A 24,629-nucleotide genomic window follows, 5' to 3' on the forward strand; every position below is an offset into this window, starting at 1 on the left:
AGCTGAGACCGCTGCAACGCGCTGAGTGTGAGGTGGAGGTGGCATTCCCACCGTTATTGTTACTGGGTGTACACACACCCACACTTGACTGTCTTTGTTCTTCGCCAGCAGTACCAGATCCGACAGTCGGGGACGGTGATCACCTGGGAATTCGGGACTTGGCGGCTCCAGTATTCACCAGGTTCTGGGGCGGCGGAAATCGTGTGGTTCCGGCTCTCCTCAGGACAGACGTCTTCTATCCTCGAGCCTGCCCACACGTCACCTTTGTGTATTGACTGTTGTGATATTCTGGGATTGTCTGTATGTTCGTTGTGCACATTCACAACATTAAATTGTTATATTTTGGCTCATCTATTGACCGTTCATTTGCGCCCCCTGTTGTGGGTCCGTGTCACTACACTTTCCCAACAGGATATCTCGGCCAGCGTCATGGACTCCGAGGGGTGTCACCCGGCTGTTGAACGACCAATGGGAGAGCAGGGAGCGCAGGCGTCTGCAGGAGACGTGATTGGTGAGCTGCAGCACATTCTCACCGCCTTTACGGCTCGGTTGGATCAAATGACTGAGCAAAACATCCTCCTGAACCGCAGGGTGGAGGCTCTCTCCGCACAGATGGCGGCGAGTGCTCAGGGCGCTGCTGCAGCTCGTCCTCCTGCCAACCCTGTGCAGGATATAAATGTTCCAGTGGTGGTTCAACAACCCCTCCCACCATCCCCTGAAGCATACATAAGCCCTCCTGAGTCGTACGGAGGTTGTGTGGAGACGTGCGCGGACTTTCTTATGCAGTGTTCGCTCGTCTTCGCACAACGTCCCGTCATGTACGCGTCAGATGCTAGTAAAATAGCTTATGTGATTGCTCTGCTTCGGGGTAAAGCACGCGCCTGGGCTACGGCGCTCTGGGAACAGAACTCACGGTTGTTATCAGCATACACTGGGTTTGTGGGGGAGTTCAGAACAGTGTTTGATCACCCTAACAGAGGAGAGACCGCTTCAACAGTGCTGCTGTCAATGAGACAGGGATGCGAGAGCGCAGCCGCTTATGCAGTCAACTTCCGCATCGCGGCTGCGAGGTCCGGCTGGAATAACGTTGCGCTCCGCGCCGCCTTCATAAACAGACTGTCGTTGGTTCTGAAGGAGCAGCTGGTAGCTAAGGAGGAACCGCGGGATTTAGATGGGCTTATCGATCTCGTTATACGGTTAGACAATCGGTTGGAGGAACGCCGTCGGGAGCGAGGCGAAGGACGTGACCGGATACGCGCCGCCCCTCTCCCTTCCGGGTTGGAAAAGGGGCCGCCCTCCCCACGCTCCACAGCCGCAGCGCTTTGTGGGGCAACAGCTCCCCCTGCTGACGTTGTTAGGGAAATGCACAGGGCCAAAATGGGGAGGCTGATCCGTGGAGAGTGTTTTCTCTGCAGCTCAACTGAGCACACACAGAGAAACACTCGCCCTTAGAGACTGGGCTAAGGGGGGGTCAAAACATTCAAGTAAGACACACACAAATTGCCACACGACTCCCAGTCACAATCCTGAGCGGGGATTTAACCCTTCAAGCCCGAGCACTGGTGGACACGGGGTCAGAAGGGAATCTGCTAGACAGCAGATGGGCAAGGGAGGTAGGGCTCCCTCTGGTGGCGCTTCCTTCGCCATTGCAGGTGCGGGCACTAGATGGCACCCTCCTCCCTTTACTCACACACAAGACACAACCAGTAACTCTGGTGGTGTCTGGAAACCATCGGGAGGAGATTGAGTTTTTTTAACTCCTTCTACCTCCCGCGTGATTTTGGGCATCCCATGGATGTTGAAGCACAATCCCCGGATTGATTGGCCGTCTGGGGTGGTGGTTCAGTGGAGCGAAACCTGCCATCGGGGGTGTTTAGGATCCTCGGTTCCTCCCGGTTCACAGGCTAAGGAGGAGGTCAAAGTCCCTCCCAATCTGACGGCAGTGCCAGTTGAGTACCACGATCTTGCTGACATCTTCAGCAAGGATCTGGCACTCACCCTTCCCCCGCACCGTCCGTACGATTGTGCCATTGATTTGGTTCCAGGCGCTGAGTTCCCGTCCAGCAGGCTGTACAACCTCTCACGACCTGAGCGCGAATCAATGGAGACCTACATCCGGGACTCATTAGCTGCCGGGCTGATCCGGAACTCCACCTCCCCGATGGGGGCATGTTTCTTTTTTGTGGGCAAGAAAGATGGCGGACTCCGTCCATGCATTGATTACAGGGGGCTGAATGAGATTACGGTTTGCAACCGATACCCGTTGCCATTGTTAGATTCCGTGTTCACCCCCCTGCATGGAGCCAAAATCTTTATTAAGCTGGATCTTAGAAATGCGTATCACCTGGTTCGGATCCGGAAGGGAGACGAATGGAAGACGGCATTTAACACCCCGTTAGGTCACTTTGAGTACCTGGTCATGCCGTTCGGCCTCACCAACGCCCGCGACGTTCCAAGCCTTGGTTAACGACGTCTTGCGGGACTTCCTGCACCGATTCGTCTTCGTATATCTGGACGATATTCTCATCTTTTCTCCGGATCCTGAGACCCATGTCCAGCATGTACGTCAGGTCCTGCAGCGGTTGTTAGAGAACCGACTGTTTGTGAAGGGCGAGAAGTGCGAGTTTCACCGCACGTCTTTGTCCTTCCTGGGGTTTATAATCTCCTCCAACTCCGTCGCCCCTGATCCGGCCAAGGTTGCGGCGGTGAGAGATTGGCCCCAACCAACAAGCCGTAGGAAGCTGCAACAGTTCCTCGGTTTCGCTAATTTCTATAGGAGGTTCATTAAGGGCTACAGTCAGGTAGTTAGCCCCCTGACAGCCCTGACCTCTCCAAAAGTCCCCTTCACCTGGTCGGATTGGTGCGAAGCCGCGTTCAAGGAGTTGAAACGACGGTTCTCTACTGCGCCAGTTTTGGTGCAGCCCGACCCTAGCCGCCAGTTCATGGTTGAAGTGGACACCTCTGACTCAGGGATAGGAGCCGTGCTGTCCCAGAGCGGAGAGACCGATAAGGTTCTTCACCCGTGTGCCTACTTTTCACGCAGGTTGACCCCGGCTGAACGGAACTATGACGTCGGCAATCGAGAACTCCTTGCGGTGAAAGAGGCTCTTGAGGAGTGGAGACACCTGTTGGAGGGAGCGTCTGTGCCGTTCACGGTTTTCACTGACCATCGGAACCTGGAGTATATCAGGACCGCCAAGCGGCTGAACCCCAGGCAAGCCCACTGGTCACTGTTCTTCGGGCGTTTTGACTTCCGGATCACCTATCACCCCGGGACCAAGAACCAGAGGTCGGATGCCTTGTCCCGGGTACACGAAGAGGAGGTCAAAACTGCACTGTCGGATCCATCGGAGCCCATCCTGCCTGAGTCCACTATCATGGCCACCCTCACCTGGGACGTGGAGAAGACCGTCCGGGAGGCCCTGGCACGGAGCCCGGACCCAAGAACAGGTCCGAAGAACCGTCTGTACGTCCCACCAGAGGCCAGAGCTGCAGTCTTGGACTTCTGTCATGGTTCCAAGCTCTCCTGTCATCCAGGGGTGCGAAGGACCGTGGCAGTTGTCCGGCAGCGCTTCTGGTGGGCGTCTATGGAGGCAGACGTCCGGGAATATATCCAGGCCTGCACCACCTGTGCCAGGGGCAAGGCAGTACACACGAAGGCCCAAGGACTCCTCCAGCCACTGCCGGTGCCGGTGAGGGGGGGGTCCTGTTGTGTGTGGGCCGCCAGAAGAGGAGGTACTGCTGGCCCACCACCAGTGGGCGCTCTGCCTGAAGTGCGGGCTTCAGGCACGAGAGGGCGCTGCCGCCATGGACACAGCCGGGGGTGACAGCTGTCGCTCATTACCTCTTGACAGCTGTCACCCATCTACTCAACATCATCTCACTCCATAAAGACCAGACGTCATCTCCACCTCGTTGCCGAGATATCATACTTCATTGGAGGTAATATCCTCAGCCTTTTGTAAATCTGTTTATTGTGAGTGTTTGCAGGAGAACCGGTCGTTTTTGAGGAGGCTGTGCAAGACGGCGCTCCTTTTCAGCTGAGACCGCTGCAACGCGCTGAGTGTGAGGTGGAGGTGGCATTCCCACCGTTATTGTTACTGGGTGTACACACACCCACACTTGACTGTCTTTGTTCTTCGCCAGCAGTACCAGATCCGACAGTCGGGGACGGTGATCACCTGGGAATTCAGGACTTGGCGGCTCCAGTATTCACCAGGTTCTGGGGCGGCGGAAATCGTGTGGTTCCGGCTCTCCTCAGGACAGACGTCTTCTATCCTCGAGCCTGCCCACACGTCACCTTTGTGTATTGACTGTTGTGATATTCTGGGATTGTCTGTATGTTCATTGTGCACATTCACAACATTAAATTGTTATATTTTGGCTCATCTATTGACCGTTCATTTGCGCCCCCTGTTGTGGGTCCGTGTCACTACACTTTCCCAACAGGAATTGCATGCTATTCATGGAAAATCCCAGTCACCTCCACCGCCTCGTACACCTATACAGTTTTGTGTGGGCTGTTTAGCCGTGATTTGCCCTGATTCCAACTTATTTGTGCTGTATGAAGGGGTCCTTAGGGAACCTGAAGGGTCCAGGGCAGGATGGTCACATTTTAGCTTTTTTCATATGAAGAAAATTAGAATGAACTAGAAGCACTCCGAGAGCACAAATGTCCGCCAAGGCCATAGGGTCACTGACGTCACATGGAATACCCTTTGGCAAAGAGACTTATTCCACGTCATTTCACGCATCTACCATCATGTTTCAGATTCAGTGGTTAAACCCTTAGATCTTCAGCAAATGCGTTTTATAAAGGGAGGGGATGGTCTCATGGTTAAGGTGTTGGGCTTGAGACCAGAAGATCCTCGGTTCAAATCCCCGCCTGACTGGAAAATCAATAAGGGCCCTTGGGCAAGGCCTTTAATCCCCTATTGCTCCCAGTGTGTAGTGAGCACCTTGTATGGCAGCTCCCTGACATCGGGGTGAATGTGAGGCATTATTGTAAAGCGCTTTGAGCGTCTGATGCAGATGGAAAAGCGCTGTATAAATGCAGTCCATTTGCCATTTATAAAAAGAAATTGCATGAACTACACAAGTTTTTTTTTTGTAATAACAAGTTTATTGAATGAGGAGAAACAAATGCTAAATTATTGTTGTGTCATAACTTAATTTTTGTTCAGCCTTTGTGACCCGTCTTCATGAGGTTAGATGCAAAACTGTTGAAATTGGCCCTATCCTGCAATGATAAAGAATCCTTTAAAAAAATTACTGGATCCCGATCGTGTTCCGGATCATTACCAAAATTTAATGACTTCTAAGTTAGGCCAGATACAAAGGCTAAGATACACCCCTGGTAAAAATTTCATTGAAATCCGCTGAGGATTTTTTGAGTAATCCTGCTAACAAACCAACCAACCAAAAAACAAACGAACGAACACGACTGAAAACATAACCTCCTTGGTGGAGGTAATAAGAGGATGGATTGAGAGAAGCCCAGGAAAGAAGGTAAGTCCAGGATATAACATGATGGATTTCAATTTTGTAAATACAAGAAAAAAGTGATTTCAGAATGTGGACTTATATTTCTAATTATTTAATGAGGCAATGATGGAGATAATATCCAGTCTGGTATTTTACCAGCTAACGACCGGACCATTTGTTAAGCTAGTTCTTCATTGAGGTGAAGAAAGCGAACGGGTCTGACTACGAGCCCAACACTGTAAGCAGCCTTCATATTCAGGTGATAACAGAAGTTCGCATGTTCGTGCATATATATATTAGGGTGGTCCATAAAAATGGTCAAAAATTTTAAAAAAAAAAACCTCAAGTCTCACCCTCTAAATTTGTTGTACCTAACATAAAAACACATCATGTACAATTTCATAAAACTCTAATAATGTTTACTGGTAGCACACAGCCCTTAAAGATTTTGCTGGCAATAACTTTGTCATATAGTATGGTCATTTCCAGATATTTCCAAATTATTTCTGTCAGTTTAATATTGATATGTCAGGACAGAAATTATGGCAATACATTGGAAAATCCAATCTTTACATATCCCATAAAATAGTTAACACTAAAACATGAATTGTGAGATGCAGTTCTTCTCGTACATGTATCATGCTCCTACAATACCTACATACTGGGGTAGCGAAGATTTTGTAACAAACAAACATTGCATTTTCATTTTATTGATGAAATACTGTTTAATTATTGATAAATTTAAATAAGTCTATGCTTTATATATTTCCACATATATTTTGATCTAGCTCCAAACAATAATATTCTTTATGCCTTGCAGTACTTAATATTCAAAAATGTATGAATCAGCACAAGAACCAATTATACAGCTGTGTAACATAAGAGAACATCCTTTACATGATAATGATATTTAAGTTGCTTGCATCATGACCAAGACTTGCTCCCGTTTCAGTCAGAATATAGGTGGCACTTCTGTCTGTTGTTTTGGTCCTATCCAATGCTGCTGCAAGTCCTGGTGTTACAACAGCTTTAATTTTACTCGCTTTTTGTGGCACTGGCATAACAAATTCTTCATCTGGACTTTCTGTGTTCTCTTCACTCTGGTTGGAGACAGTGTCAGGTAGTGAGACATTAGATGGTCCAGGCTCCTCCAGTTTCTCTTTGTATTTTGCTTCTGCAGCTTTCCTTTTTTCTGCTCTTTGTTCTTTGGCAGTTTGTATTTTATCTATGCCTGTCATGCATCCTCTACTTTTCTCTCGCTGAGCAAGTAGGAACTGTCTGTCATCTTCAAACTTTATCATTATTAGGACATCCTGATGTGCCATGTCAAACAAGTCCTCCAAAGATTCACAAAACACTGTTTCATCTTTCTTCTGCTTGTCTGTATTGCGATTCTTGGTCTTTTTCAATGTTTTCCATTTTCCGAACACCTTTTCTAACTTTGTGATCAGATGCTGCTTTGCCCTCAGTGGGATTCTAGCTCTCTCCCAAAAAGGAATTGCCATGTCTATAGAGGTCACAGCAGCATCATGGACAGTTTTCTTCAAATCAGTGTGTTTGAAGAAAAATACCTTGAGTATTTGCCCATTTGAGGGCAATTTGTTTCCCTTTATTTCAGTCGGTGGAACCAATAAGGTATACAAATGTTCTACTTCTAGTAGCTGACATGTTTTACTGAAGTTTCCAGTTAATGGTTAAGCATGTTAAGTCAGCAAGTGTCTCTTTTTACATTTATCTCATGTTAGATTCACCATCACCAAAGATCTGAAAGAAAAGAAGCTGTGAATTGAAGCAAAATTTTCAGCTTGTAGCCTAAAATAACATTTTTGAAAGTATGTTGTTTGTGAGAAATATTTAAACCCAGGTATAGTTTTAAATTGAATATAAAATTATACTTTAGTTACACTCAGGTGGTTAACTTCTATCCTCTTTATAAGTGATGTGATTAGATACTGGATAATGGATAACCTATTGCACGGGCACTCGGGCAGCGATAACTGATATATTTACAACCTTCAGCTATGATGTGCTACCTCTAAATATTAATGTATGACAAAAATATATATATATATATATATATATATATATATATATATATATATATATATATATATATATATATATATATACACTCAACAAAAATATAAACGCAACACTTTTGGTTTTGCTTCCATTTTGTATGAGATGAACTCAAAGATCTAAAACTTTTTCCACATACACAATATCACCATTTCCCTCAAATATTGTTCACAAACCAGTCTAAATCTGTGATAGTGAGCACTTCTCCTTTGCTGAGATAATCCATCCCACCTCACAGGTGTGCCATATCAAGATGCTGATTAGACACCATGATTAGTGCACAGGTGTGCCTTAGACTGCCCACAATAAAAGGCCACTCTGAAAGGTGCAGTTTTATCACACAGCACAATGCCACAGATGTCGTGAGATTTGAGGGAGCGTGCAATTGGCATGCTGACAGCAGGAATGTCAACCAGAGCTGTTGCTCGTGTATTGAATGTTCATTTCTCTACCATAAGCCGTCTCCAAAGGCGTTTCAGAGAATCTGGCAGTACATCCAACCAGCCTCACAACCGCAGACCACGTGTAACCACACCAGCCCAGGACCTCCACATCCAGCATGTTCACCACCAAGATCGTCTGAGACCAGCCACTCGGACAGCTGCTGGAACGATCGGTTTGCATAACCAAAGAATTTCTGCACAAACTGTCAGAAACCGTCTCAGGGAACCTCATCTGCATGCTCGTTGTCCTCATCGGGGTCTCGACCTGACTCCAGTTCGTCGTCGTAACCGACTTGAGTGGGCAAATGCTCATATTCGCTGGCGTTTGGCATGTTGGAGAGGTGTTCCCTTCACGGATGAATCCCGGTTCACACTGTCCAGGGCAGATGGCAGACAGCGTGTGTGGCGTCGTGTGGGTGAGCGGTTTTCTGATGTCAATGTTGTGGATCGAGTGGCCCATGGTGGCGGTGGGGTTATGGTATGGGCAGGCGTCTGTTATGGACGAAGAACACAGGTGCATTTTATTGATGGCATTTTGAATGCACAGAGATACCGTGACGAGATCCTGAGGCCCATTGTTGTGCCATACATCCAAGAACATCACCTCATGTTGCAGCAGGATAATGCACGGCCCCATGTTGCAAGGATCTGTACACAATTCTTGGAAGCTGAAAATGTCCCAGTTCTTGCATGGCCGGCATACTCACCGGACATGTCACCCATTGAGCATGTTTGGGATGCTCTGGACCGGCGTATACGACAGCGTGTACCAGTTCCTGCCAATATCCAGCAACTTCGCACAGCCATTGAAGAGGAGTGGACCAACATTCCACAGGCCACAATTGACAACCTGATCAACTCTATGCGAAGGAGATGTGTTGCACTGCATGAGGCAAATGGTGGTCACACCAGATACTGACTGGTATCCCCCCCAATAAAACAAAACTGCACCTTTCAGAGTGGGCAGTCTAAGGCACACCTGTGCACTAATCATGGTGTCTAATCAGCATCTTGATATGGCACACCTGTGAAGTGGGATGGATTATCTCAGCAAAGGAGAAGTGCTCACTATCACAGATTTAGACTGGTTTGTGAACAATATTTGAGGGAAATGGTGATATTGTGTATGTGGAAAAAGTTTTAGATCTTTGAGTTCATCTCATACAAAATGGGAGCAAAACCAAAAGTGTTGCATTTATATTTTTGTTGAGTATATATATATATATATATATATATATACACACTCCCCCTCTAGCTGCCACCTTATCGTAGTGGGGGAGTTTGCGTACCCGGATGATCCTAGGAGCTATGTTGTCGGGGGCTTTGTGCCCCTTGTAGGGTCTCCCAAGGCAAACAGGTCCTAGGTGATGGGTCAGACTAAGGGCAGTTCAGAACCTTCATGACCAGTAAAAAATCAAGGACCGAGACGTCGCCCGGTATGGCGGAGCTGGGGCCCCACCCTGGAGCCAGGCCTGGGGCTGGGGCTTGCGTGCAAGCACCTGGTGGCTGGGCTCAGCCCAAAAGAGCGACGTGGGCCCGCCCTCCTGTGGGTTCACCACCCGCAGAGGGAGCCATGGGGGTCGGGTGCAGAGAGGATTAGGTGGTGGTCGAGGGCGGGTGGCCCGGCGGCCCGGTCCATGTTCACAGCCCCTGGCTATTGGGACGTGGAATCTCACCTCGCTGGGGGGGAAGGAGCCTGAGTTTGTGTGGGAGGTTGAGAGATACTGACTAGAGATAGTCTGGCTCACCTCCACACACAGCTTGGGCTCTGGTACCCAACTCCTGGAGAGGGGCTGGACGCTTCATTTTTCTGGCGTTGCCCACGGGGAGAGGCGGAGACCTGGGGTCGCATTGCTTGTTGCTCCCCAGGTCAGTCGACATGTGTTGGAGTTCACTCCAGTGAACGAGAGGGTCGTGTCCCTACGCCTTCGGGTCGGGGACAGGTCTCTCACCGCTGTCTCAGCCTACGGGCCGAGGGGCAGTGCAGAGTACCCGACCTTCTTGGAGTCCCTGGGAGGGGTACTAGATAGCGCTCCGATTGGGGACTCCATTGTTCTCCTGGGGGATTTCAACGCCCACGTGGGCGGCGACAGTGAGACCTGGAGGGCGATGATCAGGAAGCACGGCCTCCCCAATCTGAACCCGAGTGGTGTTCAGTTGTTGGACTTCTGTGCTAGTCACAGTTTGTCCATCACGAACACCATGTTCAAGCACAAGGGCGTCCATAAGTGCACGTGGCACCAGGACACCCTGAGCTGGAGGTCGATGATCGACTTTGTAGTCGTATCATCTGACCTTTGGCCACGTGTCTCAGACATCGAGTGAAGAGAGGGGCAGAGCTGTCGACCGATCACCACCTGGTGGTGAGTTGGATCCGCTGGAAGTGGAGGAGGCCGGTCAGACCTGGCAGGCCCAAACATATAGTTAGGGTCTGCTGGGAACGATTGGCGGAACCCTCTGTCAGTGAGGTCTTCAACTCCCACCTCCGGGAGAGCTTCTCCCAGATCCCGGGGGAGGTTGGAGATATGGAGTCCGAATGGACCATGTTCTCCACCTCCATTGTCGATGCAGCCGCTTGTAGCTGGGGTCACAAGGTCTCTGATGCCCGTCGCGGCAGCAATCCCCGAACCTGGTGGTGGACGCCGGAAGTAAGGGATGCCGTCAAGCTGAAGAAGGAGTCCTACTTATCTTTGTTGGTAGGTGGGACCCCGGAGGCAGCTGACAGGTACCAGCAGGCCAAGCGTGCCACAGCCCATGCAGTCGCAGAGGCAAAAACTCGGGTCTGGGAGGAGTTCGGGGAGGCCATGGAGGACTATTGGTCAGCCTCAAAGAGATTCTGGCAAACCGTCCGACACCTCAGGAGGCGGAAGCAGCTCTCCACCAGCACTGTTTATGGTGCGGGTGGGGAGCTGTTGACCCTGACTGGGGATGTTGATGGGCAGTGGAAGGAATACTTCGAGGATCTCCTCAATCCCATCGTCACGTCTTCCGAAGAGGAAGCAGAGACTGGGGACTCAGAGGCGGACTCATCCATTACCCAGGCCGAAGTCACTGAGGTGGTTAGAAAGCTCCTCAGTGGCAAGGCTCCTGGGGTGGATGAAATCCGTCCTGAGTACCTTAAGTCTCTGGATGTTGTCGGACTGTCTTGGCTGACACGCCAACATCGCGTGGCAATCGGGGACAGTGCCTCTGGATTGGCAGACCGGGGTGGTGGTCCCTCTGTTTAAGAAGGGGGACAGGAGGGTGTGTTCCAACTATAGGGGGATCACACTCCTTAGCCTCCCCGGTAAGGTATATTCCAGAGTACTGGAGAGGAGAGTTCGACCGATGGTCGAACCTCGGATTCAGGAGGAGCAGTGTGGTTTTCATCCTGGTCGCGGCACACTGGACCAGCTCTACACGCTCCATCGGGTACTCGAGGGTACATGGGAGTTCACCCAACCAGTCCACATGTGTTTTGTGGATCTGGAGAAGACGTTCGATCGTGTCCCTCGGGGCACCCTGTGGGGGGTGCTCCGGGAGTACGGGGTCCGTGGTCCTTTGCTAAGGGCAATCCGGTCCCTGTACGACCGCAGTAGGAGCTTGGTTCGCATTGCCGGTAGTAAGTCAAACCTGTTTCCAGTGCATGTTGGCCTCCGCCAGGGCTGCCCTTTGTCACCGGTTCTGTTCATTATTTTTATGGACAGAATTTCTAGGCGCAGCCAGGGTGTAGAGGGGGACTGGTTTGGGAACCACAGAATCTTGTCTCTGCTGTTTGCGGACGATGTGGTTCTGTTGGCTTCGTCAGATCAGGACCTTCAGCGTGCACTGGGGCCAAGTATGAAGCGTCCGGGATGAAAATCAGCACCTCCAAATCCGAGGCCATGGTTCTCGACCGGAAGAAGGTGCTTTGCCCTCTTCAGGTCGGTGGAGTGTCCTTGCCTCAAGTGGAGGAGTTTATGTATCTTGGGGTCTTGTTCACGAGTGAGGGACGGATGTAGCGTAAGATCGATAGACGGATCGGTGCAGCATCTGCAGTGATGCAGTCGCTGTATCGGACCGTCGTGGTGAAGAGAATGCTGAGTAGGGGGGCAAAGCTCTCGATTTACCAATCGATCTACGTTCCGATCCTCACCTATGGTCATGAGATTTGGCTCATGACCGAAAGAACGAGATTGCGAGTACAAGCGGCCGAGATGAGTTTCCTCTGCAGGGTGGCTGGGCGCTCACTTAGAGATAGGGTGAGGAGCTTGGTCACTCGGGAGGAGCTCGGAGTCGAGCCGCTGCTCCTCCACGTCAAAAGGAGTCAGTTGAGGTGGCTCGGGCATCTTTTCTGGATGCCCCCTGGACGCCTCGCTGGAGAGGTGTTCCGGGCACGTCCCATTGGGAGGAGGCCCCGGGAAAGACCCAGGACACGCTGGAGGGACTACATCTCTCGGCTGGCTTGGGAATGCCTTGGGGTTCCCCCGGAGGAGCTGGGGGAGGTGTGTGTGGATCGGGAGGTCTGGGCGGTTTTGCTTGAGCTGCTGCCCCCGCGACCCGACTCCGGATAAAGTGGAAGAAAATGGATGGATATATATATATCTCGCATGTGCGAAAAACAAGGTCTGATATTTTCTCGTACAGACCGAGCAAGTGAGGTTAATAATTCTTTATTATTTCACATCTTACTGTAATGATTGTTGCATATGTTTGCAGCAGTGCCCCCCATACACACAATCCACACATTGTTGCTTAGCAACAGTGACCACAGCAACTTCCCTCACATACACACACACAAACACATACAGTGCTAAAATAAATATACCAAAAAATCTAAAATGTCAACAACAAAAAAAGTGTGTGAGGAGCAAGAACATGATCATACTGTTGGAGCTGACTGAGATTCTGGTCTAATGTGATGTGTCTTCTTATTGATTAAGTGAAGGTTTTTGGTGTTACAGTCAGGAGCAGTGATGCCGGTAACGTGTTACTTAGTAACGCGTTACTCTAATCTGACCATTTTTTTTAGTAACGAGTAATCTAACGCGTTAATCTTTCCAAATCAGTGATCAGATTAACATTACTTCTCCAAGTCACTGTGCGTTATTATTATTTTTACATTGTGGGCCGATAGCAGCATTAAACTTGGTCCGTGGGCAGGAGGTCGGGGTTTGATTGAACTGCCCACTTTAAGCGAGCTGTGAGCTTTTCATCCGCGGATTTTGTAGCAGCTACGACTCGTCCTCACCTCTTAAAGTGCGGTGACAACAGCACACCTGCACTGAGCTTTACAAAGACATTTTATGCTTTTTTTTCTCCGAGCCGCTCCGTATCTGCTGCTAAAAACAGCAGATCCTCCGTGACGCGTCATCAACTAACACTATTTTCCACTCAAATGCACCTAAACTCTCTTTCTGAGGACCACATGATGTGAAAACACAATAAAACTTTCTTACCTGTAAATCTGGTCATGTTTTCTGCATAAATAAATGCTATCCATTTTTTGTGCTCAAACGCCAAAGCAGGGGCGAATCCAGATGGAATAGGGGCGTGGGGCAGGGCTGTGCCCCCCCACAACACCCCTAGATTAAAGGTCCAGTTTTTAAGCCTTTTTTTTTTACTACAACTACTAATACTACTTAAAATAATAATAATTTCGACAACTAAAATGTTTATAGAGAATTTAAATGTTAGAAAAATGTTAGAATGAATTTAATAGTTACATTTATAAACAATGCAGGTTAGAAATTGCAAGTTTTACTGTTACAGTGCTGTCAACAGTTAAATATGAGGTCAAGAAAGAGGTCTTTATTTTACTTTTTAGAAAACAAGTATTTATTTTCATTGAAGTCAAGAAAGGGTGACTATAAAGTGAGTTTTGGCAAAACAGGTATCATTGTCATGTTGAGGTGGCAGAGGGTTGTTGTCGGCAGCTGGGGAAAGTAACTAAAAAAGTAACTAGTAATCTAACTTAGTTACTTTTCCAACTGAATAATCAGTAAAGTAACTAAGTTACTTTTTCAAGGAGTAATCAGTAATCAGTAATTGGATTACTTTTTCAAAGTAACTGTGGCAACACTGGTCAGGAGGGGGTTAGGCCAGATCAAAGCGTGCACAATTCCATGATAACATGTTAGCATCACACAAGTCTCTATCCTCATGTGGTTTCAAGTAGTTTACGGTAACGTGACACGAAAAGAGGGATTGTAGGAAAAATCCTCACCTTAAAGGGCATATCTCACTCCAGGCAACACTATCTTTAAAAAAAAAATCATATACCAGAATATGAATCATTACTTCCAACTCCTTAACTTGTGCGAGTCCTGATGTCAATCAACTCAATCAATCAACTTTTTTTATATATAGCGCCAAATCACAACAAACAGTTGCCCCAAGGCGCTTTATATTGTAAGGCAAGGCCATACAATAATTATGAAAAACCCCAACGGTCAAAACGACCCCCTGTGAGCAAGCACTTGGCTACAGTGGGAAGGAAAAACTCCCTTTTAACAGGAAAAAACCTCCAGCAGAACCAGGCTCAGGGAGGGGCAGTCTTCTGCTGAGACTGGTTGGGGCTGAGGGAAAGAACCAGGAAAAAGACATGCTGTGGAAGGGGGCAGAGATCGATCACTAATGATTAAATGCGGAGTGATGCATACAGAGCAAAAAGAGAAAGAAACAGTGCATCATGGGAACCCCCCCACAGTCTACGTCTAAAGCAGCATAACCAAGGGATAGTCCAGGGTCACCTGATCCAGCCCTAACTATAAGCCTTAGCGAAAAGGAAAGTTTTAAGCCTAATCTTAAAAGTAGAGAGGGTATCTGTCTCCCTGATCTGAATTGGGAGCTGGTTCCACAGGAGAGGAGCCTGAAAGCTGAAGGCTCTGCCTCCCATTCTACTCTTACAAACCCTAGGAACTACAAGTAAGCCTGCAGTCTGAGAGCGAAGCGCTCTAATGGGGTAATATGGTACTACGAGGTCCCTAAGATAAGATGGGACCTGATTATTCAAAACCTTATAAGTAAGAAGAAGAATTTTAAAATCTATTCTAGAATTAACAGGAAGCCAATGAAGAGAGGCCAACACGGGTGAGATATGCTCTCTCCTGCTAGTCCCCGTCAGTACTCTAGCTGCAGCATTTTGAATTAACTGAAGGCTTTTTAGGGAACTTTTAGGAATCTGATAATAATGAATTACAATAGTCCAGCCTAGAGGAAATAAATGCATGAATTAGTTTTTCAGCATCACTCTGAGACAAGACCTTTCTGATTTTAGAGATATTGCGTAAATGCAAAAAGGCAGTCCTACATATTTGTTTAATATGCGCTTTGAATGACATATCCTGATCAAAAATGACTCCAAGATTTCTCACAGTATTACTAGAGGTCAGGGAAATGCCATCCAGAGTAAAGATCTGGTTAGACACCATGCTTCTAAGATTTGTGGGGCCAAGTACAATAACTTCAGTTTTATCTGAGTTTAAAAGCAGGAAATTAGAGGTCATCCATGTCTTTATGTCTGTAAGACAATCCTGCAGTTTAGCTAATTGGCGTGTGTCCTCTGGTTTCATGGATAGATAAAGCTGGGTATCATCTGCGTAACAATGAAAATTTAAGCAATACCGTCTAATAATACTGCCTAAGGGAAGCATGTATAAAGTGAATAAAATTGGTCCTAGCACAGAACCTTGTGGAACTCCCATTTACATGAACAAACTGTAATCTATTAGACAAATATGATTCAAACCACCGCAGCGCAGTGCCTTTAATACCTATGACATGCTCCAATCTCTGTAATAAAATTTTATGGTCAACAGTATCAAAAGCAGCACTGAGGTCCAACAGAACAAGCACAGAGATACGTCCACTGTCCGAAGCCATAAGAAGATCATTTGTAACCTTCACTAATGCTGTTTCTGTACTATGATGAATTCTAAAACCTGACTGAACCACTTCAAATAGACCATTCCTCTGCAGGTGATCAGTTAGCTGTTTTACAACTACCCTCTCAAGAATCTTTGAGAGAAAAGGAAGGTTGGAGATTGGCCTATAATTAGCTAAGATAGCTGGGTCAAGTGATGGCTTTTTAAGTAATGGTTTAATTACTGCCACCTTAAAAGCCTGTGGTACATAGCCAACTAACAAAGATAAGTTGATCATATTTAAGATTGAAGCATTAAATAATGGTAGGACTTCCTTGAGCAGCCTGGCAGGAATGGGGTCTAATAAACATGTTGATGGTTTGGATGAAGTAACTAATGAAAATAACTCAGAACAATCGGAGAGAAAGAGTCTAACCAAATACCGGCATCACTGAAAGCAGCCAAAGATAACGATACATCTTTGGGATGGTTATGAGTAATTTTTTCTCTAATAGTCAAAATTTTGTTAGCAAAGAAAGTCATGAAGTCATTACTAGTTAAAGTTAATGGAATACTCAGCTCAATAGAGCTCTGACTCTTTGTCAGCCTGGCTACAGTGCTGAAAAGAAACCTGGGGTTGTTCTTATTTTCTTCAATTAGTGATGAGTAGAAAGATGTCCTAGCTTTACGGAGGGCTTTTTTATAGAGCAACAAACTCTTTTTCCAGGCTAAGTGAAGATCTTCTAAATTAGTGAGACGCCATTTCCTCTCCAACTTACGGGTTATCTGCTTTAAGCTACGAGTTTGTGAGTTATACCACTGAGTCAGACACTTCTGATTTAAAGCTCTCTTTTTCAGAGGAGCTACAGCATCCAAAGTTGTCTTCAATGAGGATGTAAAACTATTGACGAGATACTCTAACTCCCTTACAGAGTTTAGGTAGCTACTCTGCTCTGTGTTGGTATATGACATTAGAGAACATAAAGAAGGAATCATATCCTTAAACCTAGTTACAGCGCTTTCTGAAAGACTTCTGGTTAGACTAAAGCGCCTTGGGGCAACTGTTTGTTGTGATTTGGCGCTATATAAAAAAAAATGATTGATTGATTGATTGACTTCTAGTGTAATGAAACTTATTCCCCACTGCAGGGTAGTCCATCAGGGTAAATGTAAATGTTATTAAAAAATGATCAGACAGAAGGGAGTTTTCAGGGAATACTGTTAAGTCTTCTATTTCCATACCATAAGTCAAAACAAGATCTAAGATATGATTAAAGTGGTGGGTGGACTCATTTACTTTTTGAGCAAAGCCAATAGAGTCTAATAATAGATTAAATGCAGTGTTGAGGCTGTCATTCTCAGCATCTGTGTGGATGTTAAAATCGCCCACTATAAGTATCTTATCTGAGCTAAGCACTAAGTCAGACAGAAGGTCTGAAAATTCACAGAGAAACTCACAGTAACGACCAGGTGGACGATAGGTAATAACAAATAAAACTGGTTTTTGGGACTTCCAATTTGGATGGAAAAGACTAAGAGACAAGCTTTCAAATGAATTAAAGCTCTGTCTAGGTTTTTGATTAATTAATAAGCTGGAATGGAAGATTGCTGCTAATCCTCCGCCCCGGCCCGTACTACGAGCATTCTGACAGTTAGTGTGACTCGGGGGTGTTGACTCATTTAAACTAACATATTCATCCTGCTGTAACCAGGTTTCTGTTAGGCAGAATAAATCTATACGTTGATCAATTATTATATCATTTACCAACAGGGACTTAGAAGAGAGAGACCTAATGTTTAATAGACCACATTTAACTGTTTTAGTCTGTGGTGCAGTTGAAGGTGCTATATTATTTTTTCTTTTTGAATTTTTTTGCATAAATAGATTTTTGCTGGTTATTGGTGGTCTGGGAGCAGGCACCGTCTCTACGGGGATGGGGTAATGAGGGGATGGCAGGGGGAGAGAAGCTGCAGAGAGGTGTATAAGACCACAGCTCTGCCTCCTGGTCCCAACGCTAGACAGTCACAGTTTGGAGGATCCAAGAAAATTGGCCAGATTTCTAGAAATGAGAGCTGCTCCATCCAAAGTGGGATGGATGCCGTCTCTCCTAACAAGACCAGGTTTTCCTCAGAAGCTTTGCCAATTATCTATGAAGCCCACCTCATTTTTTGGACACCACTCAGACAGCCAGCAATTCAAGGAGAACATGCGGCTAAACATGTCACTCCCGGTCTGATTGGGGAGGGGCCCAGAGAAAACAACAGAGTCCGACATTGTTTTTGCAAAGTTACACACCGATTTAATGTTAATTTTAGTGACCTCCGATTGGCGTAACCGAGTGTCATTACTGCCGACGTGAATTACAATCTTACCAAATTTACGCTTAGCCTTAGCCAGCAATTTCAAATTTCCTTCAATGTCGCCTGCTCTGGCCCCCGGAAGACAATTGACAATGGTTGCTGGTGTCGCTAACTTCACATTTCTCAAAACAGAGTCGCCAATAACCAGAGTTTGATCCTCGGCGAGTGTATCGTCGAGTGGGGAAAAACGGTTAGAGATGTGAACGGGTTGACGGTGTACACGGGGCTTCTGTTTAGGGCTACGCTTCCTCCTCACAGTCACCCAGTCAGCCTGCTTTCCCGACTGCCCGGGATCTACCAGGGGGGAACTAACGGCGGCTAAGCCACCTTGGTCCGCACCGACTACAGGGGCCTGGCTAGCTGTAGAATTTTCCACGGTGCAGAGCCGAGTCTCCAATTCGCCCAGCCTGGCCTCCAAAGCTACGAATAAGCTGCACTTATTACAAGTACCGTTACTGCTAAAGGAGGCCGAGGAACAACTAAACATTTCACAACCAGAGCAGAAAAGTGTGGGAGAGACAGGAGAAGCCGCCATGCTAAATCGGCTAAGAGCTAGTAGCTACGCAACCTAGCGGATTCCTAAAAACACGCAAAGTGAATAATGTATAAATAATTTAGAGGTGATTCAGCAGAAGGAGTGCTTTAATTAAGGCACCAGACAGGCCATGAAGCAGCACAAGTAACGCACGGCAACAGCGAACGCACGACAACGGTGCAAAAATAAAATAAAAATCCACTAGACAGGCTGTGGAGCAGCACAGATAACGCACGACAACAGTGCTAAAAAATAAAATAAAAATCCACTGGACAGGCTGTGGAGCAGCACAGGTAACGCACGACAACAGTGGTAAAAAATAAAATAAAAATCCACTGGACAGGCTGTGGAGCAGCACAGGTAACGCACGACAACAGTGGTAAAAAATAAAATAAAAATCCACTGGACAGGCTGTGGAGCAGCACAGGTAACGCACGACAACAGTGCTAAAAAATAAAATAAAAATCCACTGGACAGGCTGTGGAGCAGCACAGGTAACGCACGACAACGGTGCTAAAATAAAATAAAAATCCACTAGACAGGCTGTGGAGCAGCACAGGTAACGCACGGCAACAGTGCTAAAAAATAAAATAAAAATCCACTGGACAGGCTGTGGAGCAGCACAGGTAACGCACGACAACAGTGCTAAAATAAAATAAAAATCCACTGGACAGGCTGTGGAGCAGCACAGGTAACGCACGACAACAGTGCTAAAATAAAATAAAAATCCACTAGACAGGCTGTGGAGCAGCACAGGTAACGCACGACAACAGTGCTAAAAAATAAAATAAAAATCCACTGGACAGGCTGTGGAGCAGCACAGGTAACGCACGACAACAGTGCTAAAATAAAATAAAAATCCACTGGACAGGCTGTGGAGCAGCACAGGTAACGCACGACAACAGTGCTAAAATAAAATAAAAATCCACTAGACAGGCTGTGGAGCAGCACAGGTAACGCACGACAACAGTGCTAAAAATAAAATAAAAATCCACTGGACAGGCTGTGGAGCAGCACAGGTAACGCACGACAACGGTGCTAAAATAAAATAAAAATCCACTGGACAGGCTGTGGAGCAGCACAGGTAACGCACGACAACGGTGCTAAAATAAAATAAAAATCCACTAGACAGCTGTGGAGCAGCACAGGTAACGCACGACAACGGTGCTAAAATAAAATAAAAATCCACTAGACAGGCTGTGGAGCAGCACAGGTAACGCACGACAACGGTGCTAAAATAAAATAAAATCCACTAGACAGGCTGTGGAGCAGCACAGGTAACGCACGACAACGGTGCTAAAATAAAATAAAAATCCACTAGACAGGCTGTGGAGCAGCACAGGTAACGCACGACAACGGTGCTAAAATAAAATAAAAATCCACTGGACAGGCTGTGGAGCAGCACAGGTAACGCACGACAACGGTGCTAAAATAAAATAAAAATCCACTAGACAGGCTGTGGAGCAGCACAGGTAACGCACGACAACGGTGCTAAAATAAAATAAAAATCCACTAGACAGGCTGTGGAGCAGCACAGGTAACGCACGACAACGGTGCTAAAATAAAATAAAAATCCACTAGGCAGGCTGTGGAGCAGCACAGGTAACGCACGACAACGGTGCTAAAATAAAATAAAAATCCACTGGACAGGCTGTGGAGCAGCACAGGTAACGCACGACAACAGTGCTAAAAAATAAAATAAAAATCCACTGGACAGGCTGTGGAGCAGCACAGGTAACGCACGACAACGGTGCTAAAATAAAATAAAAATCCACTGGACAGGCTGTGGAGCAGCACAGGTAACGCACGACAACAGTGCTAAAAAATAAAATAAAAATAAAAACGAAAGCGTTAGCAAGCTAGTTAGCTTGCCAACGCTGATGAAAGTTAGCTGATAAAAGTGCTCCGTCGTGATGTTTCGACCGTTAGAGGTCTTCTTTAAGCGTTGGAGCACGGTGAAAAAGTAAAAAAAAGTAAAAAAGTAAAAAAATAAAAACATCACCAAAGACACCTTGATCACACAACGTTCTTGGCAGTAGAACCACCGTTCTTTGTCGGTGGTAAAAATAAAATTTGCTATACAGCATCTGAAAAATGCATACATATTCAGAGCTATTTTTTTAGCCAGAAAAGTGACCTAACCTCATGTGCTGAATATTACCTGTCTGAAGGTCAGTCCACCTGTGTCCACTTCATGACTTACACCAGGACAGACAATCAATCTGGGCTGCTTTTAATCTCCAAATGGAATATGGCGATAATTTGACTTTAATCTGGCTTTCAAGTCAAATTATCTGCCTCCACCTCTTTGTAACCCGGGGTGCGTTTTAAAAAATATATACATTGCATACGTCTCAATAAGACTGACTATTCATGATGATTGATTATTATATACTCTGAAAGTATTATGTCTGATTTCACTCCTGTTGTGCTCGCACACAAAGACATGTAGACTTATTCTTCCATTGAGTGGCGCTGTGTTTTGTCCACAGAAAATAACGTTCCTCCATCAGCCTTCTTCCAGTCTTGCCGGGGCTCCCGGTAGCTCAGCTTAGCTATCAGTTTAGCTCAGCTTAGTCAACAACTCAAAGAGCTGGGTGCTGGGCCACATCCAGCTGTCCTGTTAAGAGCGGTCACTTATCATCGCGTTCCGTCCTACTCCACAGAAGTGGCTTCCTCAGCGAGACTTGCCAGCATCCCATAGGTAGCATCTTAGCTTAGCTTAGTTTAGCTTTGCATAACGCAATGCCGTGAGACAAAGCATGAGCACGGCCAATTCCACGCTTTCGGGTGAGGCACCATGCTTTGTTCTTCTGGCCACATAAATGGAAAGTATATAATCCGTGGTTCAGTCCATCTTTTGAAGACCATTCTCACACTGCGCTGGGTTTCACTTGTGCTATTTGTATGAGACACACTCAAAAAACAAAACAAAACTCACTTTCCTCAGCAAAATATCTGTCCACGTAATATGTAACACTAGTCATTTTAGTGCATCCTTGTAACACATTTTAAGCGTTTTGAGGTATTCATCATCAATGTACACACAAACACTGATTTCACAATGTAAAAGTTCAATTTTCCCTCGTTGATCAATAGAGCATCTGGGGAGGTGTGGCCTGACATGATGTCATCCAAGTTTTCTGAGAGGTTTTGGTTTCGGAGCATTTAACAGCAGCAGGTGAAATCAGGCTAAATTCCCCATGTTTGTCTTAATTTCTCTCATCATATGTCACCAAAAATAAAGCAAAATACATCAATATTTTCATAATTTGACTGTTTTTGCAAGTTGACTGAGAACAATTTTGGATTGGATTGGATTGCTATTTAAAGTTCATGTTGGACTGTTTGGAACTTCTTGACCTCAAAGGACCAGTGATGCACACCAAAAAGTAAATCCCTTTTCTCTTGTTTATAAATTAAAAAAATATCAAATGACAAGGATCTATTTTAGGCATATAAAACAAATAATGAATGTTTTTTTGTTGTTGTTTCATTTGTGCAATTCAAATAATATTTCATCTTTCATGTCAAGAAATATTCTTCTCATTGCACTTATAAACATTCATTATTTGTATATTATATAACAGCTGAGTGGATCCTTGTCATTTGATTGGTGCTTTATATGTCATGTGACATGGATTATTTGTCCCATTTGTGTTGCGTTACATTTATTGTGTAAATTTGGTTCCATACGTTTTGCACCACTGCCTGGCACAAACTCCGCAGAGGGCACACACTAATGGAGGTGTCATTTAGCTAAACATGGCAGAGTTTGTTTTGCTCACGGACGATGATTTGAACACGCTAATTGATGGTGCTAATTCTTCTAACACACACACACACACACACACACACAAAATAAATAAATAAATAATAAACAAGCCATCTGGAGGCATGAAGAGCTGTTAGGATGAAATTAGGATGAAAAGCTGGACAAATTTCTGATGCGATTTTTCGCTTGACTGAGGAATGTTTTTACATTCTTTCAGTGGAAGGAATATTTAATTTGGTGAAAGCTGGTACGTACCATTCAACAAGGTGAAGTCTCGTTGAATAGTACGTTCCAGCTTACACTTCATGAAATATTTGTACCATTGAACACATAAACATTCATTGATTTTAAAATTCACAGATAAATGTAATACAACCCCATTTCCAATGAAGTTGGGACATTGTGTAAAATGTAAATAAAAACAGAATACAATGATTTGCAAATCCTCTTCAACCTATATTGAATTTAATACACCACAAAGATGTATTTAATGTTCAAACTGATAAACTTTATTGTTTTTTTGTTCAAATATTTGCTCATTTTGAAATGGATGCCTGCAACACGTTTCAAAAAAGCTTGGACAGTGGTATGTTTACCACTGTGTTACATCACCTTTCCTTCTAACAACACTCAATAAGCATTTGGGAACTGAGGACACTAATTGTAAGTGTCATGATTGGGTATAAAAGGAGCATCGCCAAAAGGCTCAGCCATTTACAAGCAAAGATGGGACGAGGATCACCACTTTGTGAACAACTGCGTGAAAAAATAGTCCAACAGTTTAAGAATAATGTTTCTCAACATTCAATTGCAATGGATTTAGGGATTCCATCATCTACAGTACATAATATAATCAGAAGATTCATTGTATCTGTTTTTATTTACTTTTCACACAATGTCCCAACTTCATTGGAATTGGGGTTGTACATTCAAATAGCTAACAAACCAGATCCAGTTTTGTTCACTTTACAAAAATAAAACATATGATTTTGTTCACATACACCATTAATCACCTTTAATTGTACTGTTGTCTATAAATTGGTTTAATTTTTGTGACACTTTTGTAACATTAACCTACATTAGTGCAACATATAGCCTACCATAAATTTAAAAACAACTTCAACATGTTCTCCTTAATACTAAGACAAGGACTAGTGAGAAGTTCCCATCAGGAACTTATGAGGATGTGAAGAGGAAACACAGGAAGAGGTGAAGGAGCAACCAGCAGGGAAGAATGGGAGGTGTTAGAGGGAGGCCTGTAGGAGGTGAAGCAGAAATAAAGAAGAGCAGGTGAGGCTTCACAGAGCGTTTAGAAAGGTGAAGATAAAGGTGATACCAGTGTGTTTCTGTAACAAGACAGATTTATTACCTGATGCTGATTGACACACCACAAAAAAAACAAATTAAATTTGACAGAAGTGTGTTTGAATTGTTCTCATAGATACAACAGACAAGAGAACTCATTCAAACTGTGAACTTGCTTTAGAATTTGAGTTTTTATATATATTTACATTTACGTCTACATATTTGCTGACTCATGTTTTCAGTAATTTATGACCCTAGAGAAAGACAGAAATATATTTTTGTACATTCAGCTGGTCTGCTGTAAACTCTGTTAAGTGGAATTAATTAGCTGAACGCGTAATGAACGGCGTCTCTGTGCCCCAGCATAATTAGCACCACATTTGTTTGTCCTTATTGAACAGAAATTAGTGGAGATTCTGAGTTCCTGTCTGGAACATCTACATGTTACTTTATGATTTTAGCATAATGTAGTTCATGCATAAAGATTCAAGATAATGTACTTGAGAGTAGTATTTGTTGAATATTTCACTTTGTTTTGAGTAAACACTTTGTTTGATATAAGCCACAATGAAATAGAACAGCTCACACTCAGTAACAAATGTGTCGTTCTTTGTTCTTGAAAAATGGACGGAATCAAAAAAATATTTTACCCACAATTAACCAGAACACCTTTGATGTCTGAAAAACACGAGGCACTGATGAAACATTCAAACAGCTGTCTGGGTTACTTTGTTAGCAATGCGATTCTGTTAGGAACTTGTACGTTAGCTCTCTGTCACCAGCTGTCCACCAGCAACAATAGTAGTAATCTGCTCTGTAGGTAG

The 24,629-nt window shown here is 45.2% G+C and overlaps 1 protein-coding gene across 1 annotated transcript in view; it reads left to right on the forward strand.

Moving 5' to 3' along the window:
• grin2da (glutamate receptor, ionotropic, N-methyl D-aspartate 2D, a) overlaps nucleotides 1-24,629 on the forward strand; it is a 568,510-nt gene that overhangs the window by 508,050 nt on the left and 35,831 nt on the right. The window lies entirely within an intron of this gene.

Source organism: Thalassophryne amazonica, chromosome 20, assembly GCF_902500255.1.
Source record: "Thalassophryne amazonica chromosome 20, fThaAma1.1, whole genome shotgun sequence".
Taxonomy (NCBI): Eukaryota; Metazoa; Chordata; class Actinopteri; order Batrachoidiformes; family Batrachoididae; genus Thalassophryne; species Thalassophryne amazonica.